General features: G+C 34.1%; 1 long non-coding RNA gene across 1 annotated transcript; it reads left to right on the forward strand.

The window, feature by feature from the left end:
- Window positions 1–5,929: 5,929 nt before the first annotated feature.
- On the forward strand, window positions 5,930–14,761 carry LOC120356013. The gene is made up of 3 exons (XR_005573889.1): window positions 5,930–6,074; window positions 7,867–8,460; window positions 14,660–14,761. It is a non-coding gene; the product is annotated as an uncharacterized LOC120356013 (long non-coding RNA).
- Window positions 14,762–17,012: the final 2,251 nt, after the last annotated feature.

Raw genomic sequence — 17,012 nt, forward strand, 5'->3', positions numbered from 1 at the left:
TCAATAATTGCTCCAGCATCTTTTAAGAAATCACAACCCACCAAAATATCTACATTTAAATCTTGAACTATAAGAAAAACTATTGGCAATTCCAACTGATCAAAAAATACTTCTAACATAATCTGTTTATTTACCTTCTTATGTCTCATACCAGTAGCTACAACTATACTTACATTAGGAGCTGGTACTAAGTTCAACTTGAGATTGTTTTTCTTCATTTCATCAACAAGTTTCTCATTAATTACATTTACCTCAGACCCAGTGTCAATAATCATTTGATATTTCTTATTGAAAATTTGTACTTCTATTTCTGCTAAATCATATCCAGTAGGTGGAGTATTCTCTTGTTCCTCCAATAGTTCATTAAAAATACAACCTATCATGTATGGTTCTTCTTGACAAACAGTTTCAGATTTACTCATAGCTTCATCTACCTAAATTTCTGGAGTATGTACCATATTTACACTTGATGCTTTAATATGACTTTCTTGATAACTAGGCATTACTTCATTACTTAAATTCTTATAACTATTTTCTTGCACATGAATTTGACTGATTAATTCTGGCTTTCTTACTTCAAACCTGTTTGAAGTTTCAGAATCAAAATTTATTTTATTCATGTCTACAGTGTTATATCAAAATTTGACCTTTCCTTAACTGGGAGAGCAGGGCTGTCGTTTCGTCGTCCCAATATTAGTTTAAAGGATCATTATGTCTTGGACGATTTGCATTTGTCTGATTTGAAGTTTGAGCAGGCATATAACCTGGCGGTGGGAAGCTGAAATCTAACTGGTAGTTGTTAGCTGGTCGATTTGGATTTGATTGATTCGAATTCACAAGTTGATGATTTCTATTATCTCTGAAATTATGCTGAAAATTTTGATCTCTATGACCATTATTGTTTGGTCCATTTTGGTAACGTCGATTTTGGGAATAATTCCTACCTCCTTGATACTGCTTATTATTATCATGAAACATCACACCCATTTGAATTCTGAGATCTATTTCTATCATCCCTATGTTCACTCTGATGAAAACTTATTGTTTTATTTTGACCTCCAGCTTGAGCATTGTTATGATCACGGGGCATTTGTCTGTTTACTTTGTAAGTGTCAGTATTGTCAAACTCATTCAACAAACAAATAAACTCATCACTAGTCTTAATGTTACGAATAATAGCAGCTGTAGATATGGTTTCATCAAAATGACCTTTCAAAAACTTGAAAATAGTATCTTTATCTAAGGCTGGAATTAGATTCTTAGCAATGTTGAAACGAGAAATATAATACTCAGTAAGATTCTTAGATAAGTTTGTCTTATATTTTCCAAATCTCAAATCATTTATAGCAGATGACTGAATGTCGTCTGACCACATTCTAGCAATGAATTTCTCTTTAATTCTTCAAAGTTATTTACATCAAAACGGATGAAAATCCACCAATCACGATGAGCAAAATTTGAATTAAAATTGTTTTCCAAAATACCCTTAATTTTGATCCAGTTTGTGATTTCATTTCTCTCAAGATACTCGGTCAAGTTTACTAAGAAATGCATTGGATTCTTTTTGTCAATTTGCATTTGGAATTCAAACCTATCGAAATTACTATTGTTACCAGTATGATTACACATCGGTTTTGTTGACATGTTAATTTTATTTATGTTTTTTCTAACCTCAGTTATAGCAGCTGTATTTTCTTGACAATCTATTTTCAAAGAGGATAATACCTTGATTTCCTTGTCTACTTTTTCGTTTAATTCTACAACCTCTTTTTCAACATGCTTAATACTTTCATTATTTTCTGCATTGATAGCATTTTGTGTCATATTTTGTTGCTCAACTATGATCTTATTTTTATTTACTCTTTCATTAACCTCATTGACCCTATCAGAAACTTGAATGATTTTGTTTTGCATTGATTTTTCTACATCTAACATTGATGTTTCAAGATCATTAGTTTTCTGCTGTAGATGACCTATTTCTTTGTGATTTTTACTTAATGTATCATTTATCTCTTTTATCTCCCGCTTTGTACTAACCTGATCTAGTCGTATGCTAGCAAATTCTTGCTTCATATCATCAAACCTAGCATCAAACTTAGCATTTTGCTCATCAAACCTTTGTGTTAGGAATGCTATAAGATTTGTATCATTTTTAGCTCCTACCATACTTGTTTCATTTGATATTTCTACTACTTTCTCATGAATTGTTACATTTGAAACGTTTTCACTTACAACTACACTATCGTTTGAGTCATTGTTTAAGGTTAGGTCTAAATCTTGTGATTCTTCATCTAAGTTTTGAATGTTTTCACTGGATAAAACTTCATTATTTTTATTGTTCTCCATCTTGCTACTGCGTAAAAGATATTTACTCATTAGAACCTGAACTTTCTCGAACCGATTTCCCACTTAGCAGCATCTCCCATTCATAATTCATCAAGATATCTATCCTACCAATATTTTTTTATAACCAGGGATATATTTTGTAGTTTGAGTCCCACACCAGGGCGTACCATTTGGGACATATTTATTTTGTAATTCGGTCCCACCACAGGGGTAACATTTGCCGAGCTACCAATTTCTCCTAAATCGGCTGGATAGCATTTCACACCTATTAACCTAAGGATAGTTGTCGGCTCCAATGTAATAGATTCTTGATAAACTATGAATGGATCTATCGCCTATGAATGAGAAATCCAATTTTCAGAGTAAATGAACTTATAATCTTCAGATGAATTTTGGCAATATACTACATAAATACACAAAGAACAATATCTTACAAGCCTAAGCATCTAAAGTAACTACGAACTAAGTACTTATCCAGTTTATAGTTGAAAAACAGTGGCTATTGGCCACATCTTAAAATCAGTGTCGATGTCACGGACACGTCACCAAAAAATTTATAAATTACAAGTTTAGAATTCACATTTTATATTCTCAATAAAACTTTATTTTGAAACTGTTATTTTAAATTTTTATATATCATCTCGATTTAAATAAACTATTTATCTTTTCAATTCTGTCAACCCAGCCTCGGTGACACCATGGAACAATGCAACAATCATTTACGATAAAAAATTCTCAGTCAAAAAGTTTGTCCGTATATCGATGATTCTGATATTTACTATAAAGTTTCATAGATCTCGAATTGAAGATTCGATTCCAATGTGAGAAAAAATGTAATATTACAGTGTATAAAACAGTATATATTGTAATCTACATAAATAAAGTACTCAATCAATCAATCAATCAATCAATCACCCTACTGTTTCTCCTCCCCCAACTAATCCTCCTCCTCCACTACTCCTCCACCTCCTCCTCTTTCTCCTACACCTTCTCCTACTCCTTCTCCTCCTCCTCCTCCTCCTCCTCCTCCTCTTCCTCTTCCTCTTCCACCTACTCCTCCTCATCATCACCCACCTACTCCTCCTTCAACTTCTCATCCTCTCCTCCTCCTGCACCTACTTCTCCTCCTCCTCCTCCTCACCCTACTCCTCCACCTACTCCTTCACCTACTCCTCCTCCTCCTCCTCAAACTTTCCCCAATAATAATAATCAAGAATACTTCTTATCAAGTGAAGAGTGAATAATAGAGCTTGAATCTCCTACTCTAATACTAGAATGAAAGTTGATTTTGAGAAAATGATGAACGTCATTGATAATACAAAAATCTGGTGTGGCGCACTCACACAACTTTCCTTGCCGTTATGAAAATTGACCACCTGTCAGTTGTGCTCACGCGCATCTCAAGTCTACACTATTCTAAGATCTGAGCCAGCTTGTGACAGCAAAATAATGAGCTTATCAATGACTATTTTAAGTATAAATTTGATCAGAATCGTTGAAGCCGTTTTTTGGAAAATCTTGGAAAACCCGGTTTTTGAAATAGGAGAAGAAAAAGAAGGAGGAAAAGGAGAAGAAGAAGAAGAAGAAGAAGAAGAAGAAGAAGAAGAAGAAGAAGAAGAAAAAGAAGCGTCAAACATCAAATTTTCGAATTTAAAATGGTCATATCTCCTGAACGGTGAGGAATTTTGAAAATATGATTCCAGATTCGTGTTTCTTGCATCAAAGACCATAAGAAATGTCCCCCATCATCATAATGCCCGTCACACGATTCAATAACCTGATTATTATCATTATTATGGAACATTTCGCTTAGTCTAATTATTTCATCTCGAACATATTTTTTCCCTTTTAAATTTAAATGTTGCCCATGTTTTGTGTGCATGTCTCTACTAGTCCTACTTAAATCTAAAATCTTAACATTGTTGAAACGCATTGACAAGTCATTAATTCGTTCATTCGTTTTATCTATTTCGACGTTTACACATGAACTGTTCCTCAGATCGAAACGATGCGGTAGGTTAGCGATAATAACATTCGTGTCTTGAAGGCTGTTGATCGTTCGTTTTATTGATTTCACTGCATTTTTTGCTTCATTGCACGAAACGTCATTCGTACCACTTATTATAACCACTGTATCTTTTATTGTGAATGATTCGCATTGTTCAACACAGCTCTCCAGGATAGCTTTAGATTTTGCACCGGACTTTATACATCCATAAACATTTAAATTTGGTGATATGGAGTTGATCAAGAGTGGGATACTCCTACCATGACTCTGTCACTGTAGATGTTCATATTCGCATAGGTTGATTTTATATTAGAGTTAATGACAGTCTTCTCTACTCTGCCCCGATGTTTTCGACCCTTTTCACCCTTATTACGATCATCACACCGATCTATAAGGTTTTCGAATCGTGAATTATTATCACTAGACCTGGACTCTGACAAAGTTAAGTACATCTCTCTCCATTTCTTTGCCTCCTCTGTAGACAACAAATATTCATCCCATAGCGTCTTATTGTCGGCCTCTAATACTTCAATTGTCGTCGACATGGATGCCAATTGGTTGTTTAGTGATGCAATCTGTGATTCAACAAAACCTATATTTTCATCAGTTTGAGAAGACACCTCATTGGTTTGTTTCTCTGTAGTCAGTTCCAGTATTCTGATGTCATTCGACATAGACCTCTCGATTGCATCATCCCATTGAGTCCTTAAGCGCTCATTCTCCATTAACAGGTTGTCCCTTTGGAGCATTAACTCCTTAACCATTGAACTTTGTTCATTTCGTTCGATTCCCTCCAAATTGTTGTCTCTTTCATCTATAGATAATTTATTGATCAGAATACTCTTATCCTTATTTGTCATATTTGGAATAGAACAGTAAGCACTTGAGATAGAATCATTTGTGGAACTTGGAACGGGATGACTATGATTAGCAGATGATAGATCAACTATGACATCTACTAATTTATCAGTCACTAGTTGCGCTTTACAAGCCTTGTCCAAACATCGCCACAAAATGTCACCTGATGCCCTTGCGGTACCTTTTCTGTAATCATATTTATCATAAATCAACTTCGGATTTCCTTTATTTGTTTTACTTATTATTAAAGAAACCATTTTGAATACAAATGATTGGAATTAATATTTAAATTAATTACTTTTGAAACACTCGATCATTTATTTTATCAGGAATAGAGACAGAGGAAAATTAAGGAATGCCCAGAGAGCTATCAAGGCGTTTTTGGGCGAGAAACGGTAAGCTCCTGAATAACAGAGGGTTATTTTATTGAGGGTTTGAGAGAGAAAGGATGTAGTTCAGAAATTATAATGTGAAGAGCATTTCAAAATAAACCGCGCATATTTCTTTCGAGAGTGTTGCTTTGATAAAGTTCAATGTCAACACCAGCTGGCTTCACCAGTAAAATTTCAGAACTGAATCGACGATCTTAATTGGGAATTTTTGACCAGAGAACGTTACACTGGCCAGCCTGCATACCGGGAAAGTAAAATTATTTTGAACAACTGCAAGATAGAGATTTTCCTGTCAGTATAGCTTGTTGATAGTGTGAAGTGTGGGTGCTGTTCCATTATCAGCAGACCCGTTCGTAACTGTTTATCTTCTATAACTGTGACTTTCAATAACAAAACTCTTCACCTGCATACAGAGACGAGCAATACGCTATGAAACCACGATACTGAATGTTACGAAAATTCACTTTCACGTAAGTAAGGATGGAAAAACACTTGTATGATAACACTGACCACTGTATAGCCTACAATATACAATAAAACTTCAGAATTTACTAAAAAACCACGGAGCAATACTGAGTACGATCTATTTACACCTGGCAGTCCTGCCAACTCCTTAAAAAAGGATCCAACTGATTAAAAAAGTTCAACAGCTGAGTCATGATTTTGACACAGTCCCACACACATGAACTCGCTCACTCACTTCCATCACCAACAGAAGACGAAATAGTTATTTGTGCAACTAGTGCGCAAAGTGACAGTTTGCTGCACCGAAAGAAACGTTTATGCACGAGCCGTAGGCGAGGGCGGAATGGTTTCTTGAGTGCAGCAAACGAACTTTGCGCACGTATTTCACATTAAATTTTTCCTACAGTTACCATTGAATATGAAAAGTGGGTAATTATGGGTAAAATTCCCTGAAATCCATAAAATGTTTTTCTGTGTAATTTTATTATTAATAAAAACCTTAATTTATTTAAAATTGAATAATAATAATTGAATTATAATGATTAGTAATTCAATTGAAAATTTATGTGACTGCTTGAAGGAGGTTTATGTTATGTAAGCATTGAAATGACTATAATCAAGGCACATAATAAATAGGCAACGCTGTTCTCCACTGCTATTATAACGTGGGCCTTACTATGAATATTACCAATTTAATTTTGATTTTGCTGCACTGGTGCTCCATATAACCTACTAACTATTTTGCTTTGTCATGCTGCAAATCTGGAGTACGCAAAGTACTCACTTTGCGCACTAGTGCGGAAAAGTGATTCTTTGCAACCTGCAATCAGTGCAGAAATGGACACTTTTCAAGGAATCTGTAGGAAATAATTATTATCATCTGTTTTTCCAAGGATGAATAATAATTATTATCCTTCTAATGTCCTTCAGCGAGTTTTCTCAGGGATGAGACCTAGTGCAATCGAATCTTTATTATTATAAACCTACTATGTTCTGAATTCCGTGAGAATCTTTAGAGCCGTTTTCGAGATCCGGTGGTGATTCGAATTTAAACTTGAATCACTTTGATAGATTTGTTGCTGAATACATTTATATTTTGAGTAAAAATGGTTTAAGAACTCTAATAAATGGTAATACCAGTGTCACAGAATTCCCAATGTCTTGTATAGATCATATATTTCGCTTCACATAGGCTAAAAAGGGAATGTTGTCAGGAGTGTCCTAAGAAAATCAAAAAGATAGATTACGCTAAATTGAGAGAAAGTTTGAGCACTAAAACCTGGTCTCAAATTGTTCATAATAGTTTTGACAGTACTGATGTTTCTGTACAACATCTAAATATTATTTCCAACCATATCCAACTGGCTACTCAGGAAATATCTATATCCCATGAAAGTAGACCATTAGATCCATGGATTTTTCCTGGACTTATAAAATCGATAAATACTAAAGATAAAATGTATAAACGGCTAAAAAAGAACCACTCAATTTGAAACTAATGCAAGACTTGAAGTATAGGAAAATACTAGATGAATAAATAAAAATTGCTAAGGAAATTTATTGGAAGAATCAAATAAACAATTGCAAAGGTAATCCTAAAAAACTTTGGAAAAAAGTAGATGGAATCATAAACGAAAAGTCTGTAGAAAGTGAAGAAATTAATATTGATCCAGAGACTTTAAACAACTTTTTTGCTCATGTCGGGGAGATGCATGCTCGGTCAATTTTAAAGACAAATAGTCTTAAATACTCATCATATTCGATGAACGGTAATGAATTTTGCAAATTGTATTCCAGATTCGTGTTACTCGCATCAAAGAGTAAACGGTCATGAAGGTTGAGCGATTTTTTTCACAAAAAAATGAGAGAAACCATCGTGCATTTTGTAACAGTAAAAAAAAGTATTTCAGATTTGGCTGAAATTTGCACCATAGAATGAGCTCTACCTGAGAAATTTCGGAGCCAAATTTGGCGTCCTCAGCTACTATACAGGTTGAGTTATGCAGCTTCAAACATGAAATTTGCAAATTTTCAAACGATTGACGTTGTCGTGTCGGCGAAAATCGGTGTGTTGGAGTTTAAAAAATATACTTCTATACTCTGCGAACAATATATCCAATCGTATACAATATTTATCGGAATAAGCATTCAATACAGTAGAGCTCTAACAACTATTTGTTTTCTCACTGGTTCAAGCAATCAGTTGTATTGTCACGATTTCACATAAGAGAGGTTTCCATTCTCCTACTGTCAGAGTCGTTCTCCACGTTTCTACAACAACGTTTCACTCTTGGAAGTCTTCATCCTCCAGACTAGTCTCCATCCTCTTGACTCTAGACTTCACTCAGAGCAAGTGCAATGCATATCTACACTATTGGCATACTGACTATTGTAAGTAGTCAACATACATCTATTAGTAGTTCTGTGAACAGTAGACCTCACAAAGTTTTCTCATCCACAAGTAACTGATGTCAACTAACTCTGTTCACCTTTGAATTTGTATTCCATTTATGATATAATTCATCCAGTTCTGTGATAATCTTTCCATCTGATGGTAATTAATTTTTTATTATCAAGAATATCAAAAATTTTCAGCATTATTTAGTTCATTCGGTTATTTTTAATCACCTATTAAATTAGTTTTTTTAAATGTGAGAGTATTGAAACTGATGGGCACGCATAATAATTCCATGACTGAAAAAACGAAATATTGAAACCAAAGACCTTAGAGATGAATACCTTTTAAAGGTATTTGATTGAAACTATAGACTTTATTGACCGAGCGAAGTGAGGTCTAAAATTCAAATCGACGGTTTTGCATTCCTCTTTATATTTATATTTTTGTTCAGATTTATGTTTAGATTTATGTTTATATCTTTGTTTATATTATGTTTACATTCATGTTCCGCATTTACAGCGAAACGCAGTAATAGATTTTCATGAAATTTGATAGGTATGTTCCTTTTGAATTTCGCGTCGACGTATACATGAGGTTTTTTTGAAATTTCGCATTTTAAGGATAATACAGAAAGAAAAGAGGTCTCCTTCAACGCCAATATTACAGTAAAAATCAGACTTTAGAATCATCCATCATGAATCAGCTGTCGAGTGGATTATAAATTGCATGCAATTTATATCTCAATGTAACTTGGTAAAAAATCAGCTGTCGTGTGGACTATTAATTACAAGCGATGTGGCATGCAATTGATAACTTGGAGTTGCATATCCTCTCCCGACTTCTCTCCGCTTTCAACTCGGTAAGCTTTTGATGATAATGGTAGCATAGTTGTTTACAACGAATTATTGTCGATATAACAACCCAAACAGCCATTAGTTGTTGACACACCGAAATGCCGTCAAGCACTGCCCTTAATGATTTGGAGATTATTCAAAATAAGTAAATGAGGTATATTTATTTCCAAAAGTATAATACATTTTGTCCAATAGCTTTTCCCACTGAAACTTCGAGGTCAATATTTGAAGTCCAAAAATCAAAAACCAGAAAATCCATTACAGCATAAATGTTATTATATGAAATTCTAAATAATAATATATTCGTGCCAGATTCAATCAATTTGTAAAATTTCCATGCTCCACCATGGAATAGACCAAGACTTAATATGCTATTTCAAACACCGTCTGTGAGAACCGCTTACAATCTCAATCCCTACCTAAATAATAGTACAATAGACGAAACCCATTCCTTGAACCCCAATCAAAACCCCCCCCCCCGTTCAATGACCGCTATAATACATTCAAAAAACTTGTGAAAAATTATGCTGCTCAATTGATAATTAATTATTATTTTTGAGTTCTACTAACTCTCCATTTTCTCAATTATTGTTTCATCTTTCTTTGTATATACATATTTTTCATACCCCTTTTTCAACCCCTTCACTAACTTTCCTGAATCTAACTCAAATAACTTTCTCTTCTAATCTTATTAGTTATACTGAATCGTTGTGAATATTCAATGAAGTGCGATATTTTTTCTCTTGTTTCCCTTTTTAATAATTGTAAAGTTATATATAACTTTACACAGACACCAATACGTCAGGACATGACATAATTCACTCTGATGGACAGTATTAAAAGAGGCTGTGGTTTTTAACTGCGTGAGGTCTACTGTTCTACAGACATCTGTGTATCCACTTGTCAGCTGATTGATTATGGATAATTCTATAGTCTGATTAATCCTATCTTCAGAGTAGATGATATACCTATATTAGTGAATAGCCGTCAGGCTCGCTTCGCTCGCCATATCCGTCTAGCCAGGGGGCTCCGCCCCCTGAACCCCCGAATGGATCGTCCAAGAATGAGATCAGCGGGCTCGCTTCGCTCGCCTGCATGTAGACCTCAGCGAAACCTCTGTACCGAATTCTGGACCCCCGACTGGATTGTCCAAAAATTAGATCAGCGGGCTCGCTTCGCTCGCCTGCATGTAGACCTCAGCGGAACCTCTGTACCGAATTTGAACGTATTATGTCAATTTGATCTCGAAAAACACCTGTTACTATATCGGCGTATCTTTGGCGAACAAAATTCTTCCACCTCGGCAAAACCTGTGTACTGAATTTGTTTTAATATATTTCCATAAATTATTGAAAAAGGTGAGGAAACGCAGAAAAGCTGAGAAAACGCTAATTTTGGCTAATTGGATAAATTGGTATTTAGGAGGTCCTGGATAAATGCATTTCAATCTTCAACTTGGTAACAACTTAACAAAGTCAACTCAACTTAATGCCAACCTGACAAAATTTTTAATTTAGTTACCAGAACAACTGTTTCGAAGAGGTACTCTCTCTAGATTATACTCGTAGTTCTTTATTAACATATGGTATGGACATTTCAATTATAATTTCAAGATATTGGTTTAAGAAGAATATATATGCTAAAAGAACTTCAAACCCTTAAAAACCACCCTTAGAGCTAGAATATCGCCAAAAGATTTCTTAGTGCGCCTCTAAAGGGCTAACTGAACATACCTAGCAAATTTGAACGTTTTTGGTCCTGTAGATTTTTAGTCCTGCGAGTGAGTGGGTCAGTGAGTGAGTGAGTGCCATTTCGCTTTCATATATATAGAAGAAGAAGATAGATATCGGAGTATGAAGGAATTCCTTTTCTTTTCATATTATCCTTGAAAAGAAAAATTTCAAAAAACCTTGTGTTTAGATCGATGCGCAGTTGAAGAAGGAATATTCCTGTCAAATCTCATAGAATTCTATCAATTATTATTCAACTAAAATCAAAATTAAATGCTGTGATTCACCTTGAAGACTTCTGCTACTACATATATTGACAACAGGGTAAACAGCTAGATGGAAATTCGATGAGCGCTACTATTCAAAAATTATTTGTCAGCCCGGAAATCAAACCCAGTACCTCCAAATTGCCGGTCAGGGATGCTTACCCTTACACCAAACTGACAATCTCTGGATAGCAGCGCTCATTTATACGAAGCCATAGCGGCCAGCCAGTCGAATTCTATCAACGCATTTGGTCATAATTGCGTTACATACATACAGATAGTGTCACAGATCCGCTCCATGGGGAGGACATGTGTCATAATCTTACTCCATGGGGGGACACGAAAATATATAATTTGAATCATAAGACAATAAACTACGATTGGAATCGTTCAACCATGAGTACGGTTTCTTCGTATAGTAGGTCTTACCTTGTGTTGGCAAATATTGCAGCCTATTTTGCTCCGTGGAGGGGGGTGGATGTCCAGTAAAAAAGGGAATTAATAACTAAAATGGTTGGATTGAAGAAAATAATTGAACAATTACAGTATTTGAGGTTATGATTTAGCGGTATGTAGTTGTAGGTTAGGTTGACCAGCCTTTGTTTAGCTGGACTATCGGTATCATTTAATTCAGAGTATCTAAGTAGAACGACTGGTGTATGGATGGAATAGATTGGAAAAATTAATTTGCTCAATAGAGGGTTTGGCGGTCTACAAAGGTAGCCGAAGTAAGGGATCTGAATTTCTAACTTAACACTGTAGGTGGTTATATTATAGTGAGATGGAATTAAATCCAATTTGATAATAAAATGCAGTTCAATTTGAATCTGCTGAGTATGAATTATGCTGTCACTAGGATCAGACAGAGATAGTAATTTAGAAGTGAACTTTTTCTCCAAATGATGACTAATATATTTAGAATCCAATAATTGTGCCATGATTGGGAAAGATATTAGACCGCATGAAACAACAGACAGAATAGCAAATCCATGCGAACCAGGTCTCTGATGAGTACTATGGGTTGTATGAAGGCAAAATGCTGAACCAAAATAGTAAATATTTCGAGTACCGAGTTTAATTCTAATGCTGTTTATACGATCTATTACTTCTCCTTGTGATGTTGATCGGCTGATAATGCAGGATTCACTTCACCTCGGTGTGGTAGGCTAGTGGGAGTCGATTTATTATTTGATTCTATGGGATATTCCCAATAAAAAGATTTATTATTTGGTAAGAAAATCGACCACCATTTACCACCAGAAGAAATAATAGTCTTATAATAGATACTATACTCAATAATGTCTGACTATTGCAAAACAGGATGTGTCCTGCACGATCAATATGTGTCAGTCGAGAAAGAACGAATTTAGAGGTATAATGAAGTAAACCCAGTTTAACGAAACGGTAATATGGATATATTCTGAGAGATACACTTTTACAGCAAATATTGAATAAATTAATGAACAGATTCTACAAATTATGATTTTTAATCGATACAGAATGAATATTGAATGATAGCGGATTTGAATCTTTAAATTATGAATATTATGTAAAAATTCGGTACTCTTTGATTGAACAAAATAAAATAGATAATAGCCCTTGGAAAGGGTCATAAACTGCACTAGTTAAATAGGCAAAAATAAGTTAATACAAAATTATGATTCAGAAAATAGAATAAATTAATATTTCTTTTTTTGTTTATGGTTTTTTATATGTTAGAATATCGACCCTCAATCATCATATACTGGCTAAGCTAATCTGTCTTCATATTTCTAACAAGTATATTTTTATGATAGTTCATTAAATAAATATTCAGGCCTATTCGGCATAGAAATAAAAGTATAAAAATAAAAAAGTTGATATTATATAATTTTCATGATCGATCATTAGTCGAACTGCCTTCTCAATTTGCTACTTGTTTACAAGTTAGCTTTGGTCTGTTTTGGGGTTATGTTTTTGTTTCAAATCTAACCTTCAAATATAGTTTTACTCAAAGACCTTAAAGATGCATCTTTAAGGTCTCTTAAAGGTATATCTTTAAGGTCTTTGGTTTTACTGATCCAATCAATAGACATACAAACATATATGGTTCTTTCCGTTGACAAATTTTTTTTGAAAAGCATATAAATACCGTTTTATTTATTTCATACTTTGTAGGTTAGATAACGATCGTCTATCTACCTCAGATAAGATTGTAATGCTTTTCGGTGATAGAATTTATTTTGTTCTCATAATGGCCTATGAATAAATCTATTCTATAGTTTGAGGGCTGTATAATCTTTTGGTACATCACAACAGACAAAAGAAAATTCGAGTTAGAACATAGACCTCACTACGTTCGGTCAACTATTGTGCGGATTCTCAATAAGAGAAAAATGAAGTTGATGATAGGGGTTGAAGCTGGGTAACGGTGTTTTTCGAAAGATGAAGAACATTGTTATCGGGTGTATCTGGAAATCTATCTGAGATGAAACGATCCACCTGGTTTCAGGTTGTAGAGCACAAAATTACGCCCACAGAGATTTTGAATCTTAAATTTGAATGGTTGTAATCGAAAGAAATAGTTGATTAAAAACAAAATTTTCTTCAAATTCAAATTTTTCCAAAAAATTTGCTCACTTTTGAAAGATTCTAACTCAGCATTCAATGGAGTTTAACAGCTCTCAATCATTCCATTTTATTCGTAATTTTATTGTCCAAGGAAAAGGCAAGAGTGGATTACTCTTTCCTATGGCTCAATCCGGCAAAAATCTCAAAGAACTAGAAAAGGAACCGAAAATCCGTGGTTTTTGGGGCACTCTGTAAAAAGCTCCAGGGCTAGAGGGTCAACTTTTTGTATTTATGATGTCCAATACTCCAGAATTATTTTCCCACGAAAAAAATTAGGGTGTTTTTCCAGCAAAAAGTACGTGGTGTCTGGACTTTTAGAAACTGGAGTTCTACAAGCAAGCTATAATACGGAGCTGATTCTAGAATATCAGCCATCAAAATTATAAACATAACCAATAGAATGCTCTTATAATTTTTACTTGGGGATTTAACCAGCTTTGAACAAAAGTCTGTTTGTTCATCCGAAAATTTGTAATCAAAAATTGTTGTCGATAAATGAATAAATTGACTTAGTTCATTCATCAATAAAATAACAAATAATAATACTGTATATCAATAGATTAGGAAAGGAAGGGAGCAGAAGGTTCAACCCAAAATTATTTTTTTCACATTTATCTGATAAATAGTCAATTTCTCCGAACATCAGGTCAAGTCTTCACTTCTAAGAATTTGGTAAGAGTTGATTATTATTTTTTTCTCTGAACACTGAATGGTAACTATTTATTTTTGCAGTTTCTTCATAGCATTGCTGTCGGAGTCGTACAGGAATCTAAATCATGGGTGAGTGGACTTCCATAATATTGAATACGAGCAGGTGTTATAATCTGTACTCCACAAGGGTCTATTGAAGCACCAATAGATTGAATCTAGTTCAACAGTTCCATGCTGATATTTAAAGTATCAACCACTTCAATAATTATATCTTTACATCCTCCATTTCAGGACGAATATAAGCTAAGCTAAATTCTAAAAGAAATATTTAGTCTGTCATTCTTCAGTAATCGATGAATGCAATATGAACAACTCTATTTCATGAGAAAAATATATTTTTCAACAACTTCCAGTTTCTCAATGATAGGGGAGTGATAATTATTTGTATATGTCTTCTAAGGAACGATTATCTACAGCTGGTACCAATCAACTACACTAGCTTATTTTTTAAATAAGTGCAATATTTCTAAAGTTTTAAATTTATTGTGATTCATTTAGAGTATAAAATCAACCTTCAAAATTCAAAATTTTAAATCATAATTTCTGGACCGAAAATCAAGTGACGAAGCAGTGTGTGACTATATAACCTTTTCTTTTGGACAACATTAACATTCTATCAAAATTTTTGGAGAGAAATAGTACAGGCTTAGCCTAGTTTTTCCTCCAATGTCATAATTGTATCATGATTATAGTATTTTATACAATAAATAAATAAATAAACTTCAACTCCAAACTACCGTTTCGATACCAGTACACAATTTATCACAGGGTGACGTGTTTATTATACTATTATTGTACAGCTGGTAACTTTAGATGCTTAATCATAGGTAGCCACTCGGCCGAAAGTTTCGAAAGCATAGGTCTGTAAAATGGTGATAATAAAAATAATAATTATAAGCCCCCCTATTAAAATTTCTGGTCAGAAACCATCCCCAATATTCACACGCATCTAAAGTTACCAGCTGTATAATAAACACGTCACCCTGTGATAAATTGTGTACTGGTATTGAACCGGTAGTTTGGAGTTGAAGTTAGTGTAGTTGATTGGTACCAGCTGTAGATAATCGTTCCTTAGAAGACATATACAAATAAATATCACTCCCCTATCATTGAGAAACTGGAAGATGATGAAAAATATATTTTTCTCATGAAATAGAGTTGTTCATATTGCATTTATCGATTACTGAAGAATGACAGACTAAATATTTTTTTAGAATTTAGCTTAGCTTATATTCATCCTGAAATGGAGGATGTAAAGAATATGGAATTCTGTGTAAATCATCGTACATCGCCTATCCCCTGGACTATCTATTGACAATCAACAACTATGGAAACATCAAATTCATCTTCGAAACACTGATTCAACCTATCTATTTCTCTAATTCAACACTTACTGATAGATATAACTACAAATTGATTGAGAAGAATATGTTTTTGGAATAATAAATGTTGCATGACTAAGCACATACGAAGTCTGTATCGAGATGTAAATGAAAATATTAATTGTCAGTTAAATTTCATGATTCACCAAAAAAAGTCAAGTGTGACATGAGATACATTGACTTTTTGGCGATACGAAGTTCGCCGGGTAAGCTAGTCTATCATGGAAAATCCATTGGTTGGGCTTTCATATTACATCCTATTAAATTGAGTGAGCAATTTCTGTATATTTGTTTATATTTTTATGTATGGTTATTTATGTTCAACAGATCTCGAAAACGGCTCTAACGATTTTCACGATATTTGGAACATAGTAGGTTTATGATATGAGAATTCGATTGCACTAGGTCTCATCCTTGGGAAAACTCGCTGAATGACATTAAAAGCATAATATTCATCCTTGGCTGGAACAGCTGAGACTTTCGTCGTCTGTGGATAGTGAGAGTGATTCTGTGGAAAATCAAAATATCGCATCCCCGAAATTCATAAGCTGACGTATAGCCAGCTGTGAAATACAAACATGATAATTTTAGAGAATTGTGTTCTGTTTATCAATAAATAAAAATAACGAGCAAAGCTTGGCGCCTCGATATTTGACTTTGTATGACAAGCTTAAACTTTATATGTTGGAAAAGCAATTCGATTGGGTTCGAAACAAGTCGAAATCTTAGAATGACAAACTGTTAATTTGCTTTGATCTTTGGTTCCTGCTTTCATTTTTAGCTCAGCACTATTCATTTCATTCTGTGTGCTCCAATCATACAGGGTGTGTGAAAAGTACGAGATCGGCTTGATATCTTATAAATAAATAAATAAATATAATTTTATTGCCGCTCAACATTACAATAGTTATGGACAACGTCAGAAATTATTGTTTAGGAAACATAGTCAACCTATATTATAACATGGAGGGTTAATGTAAGAAACACCAGTC

Source organism: Nilaparvata lugens, unplaced genomic scaffold, assembly GCF_014356525.2.
Source record: "Nilaparvata lugens isolate BPH unplaced genomic scaffold, ASM1435652v1 scaffold5530, whole genome shotgun sequence".
NCBI classification, from domain to species: domain Eukaryota; kingdom Metazoa; phylum Arthropoda; class Insecta; order Hemiptera; family Delphacidae; genus Nilaparvata; species Nilaparvata lugens.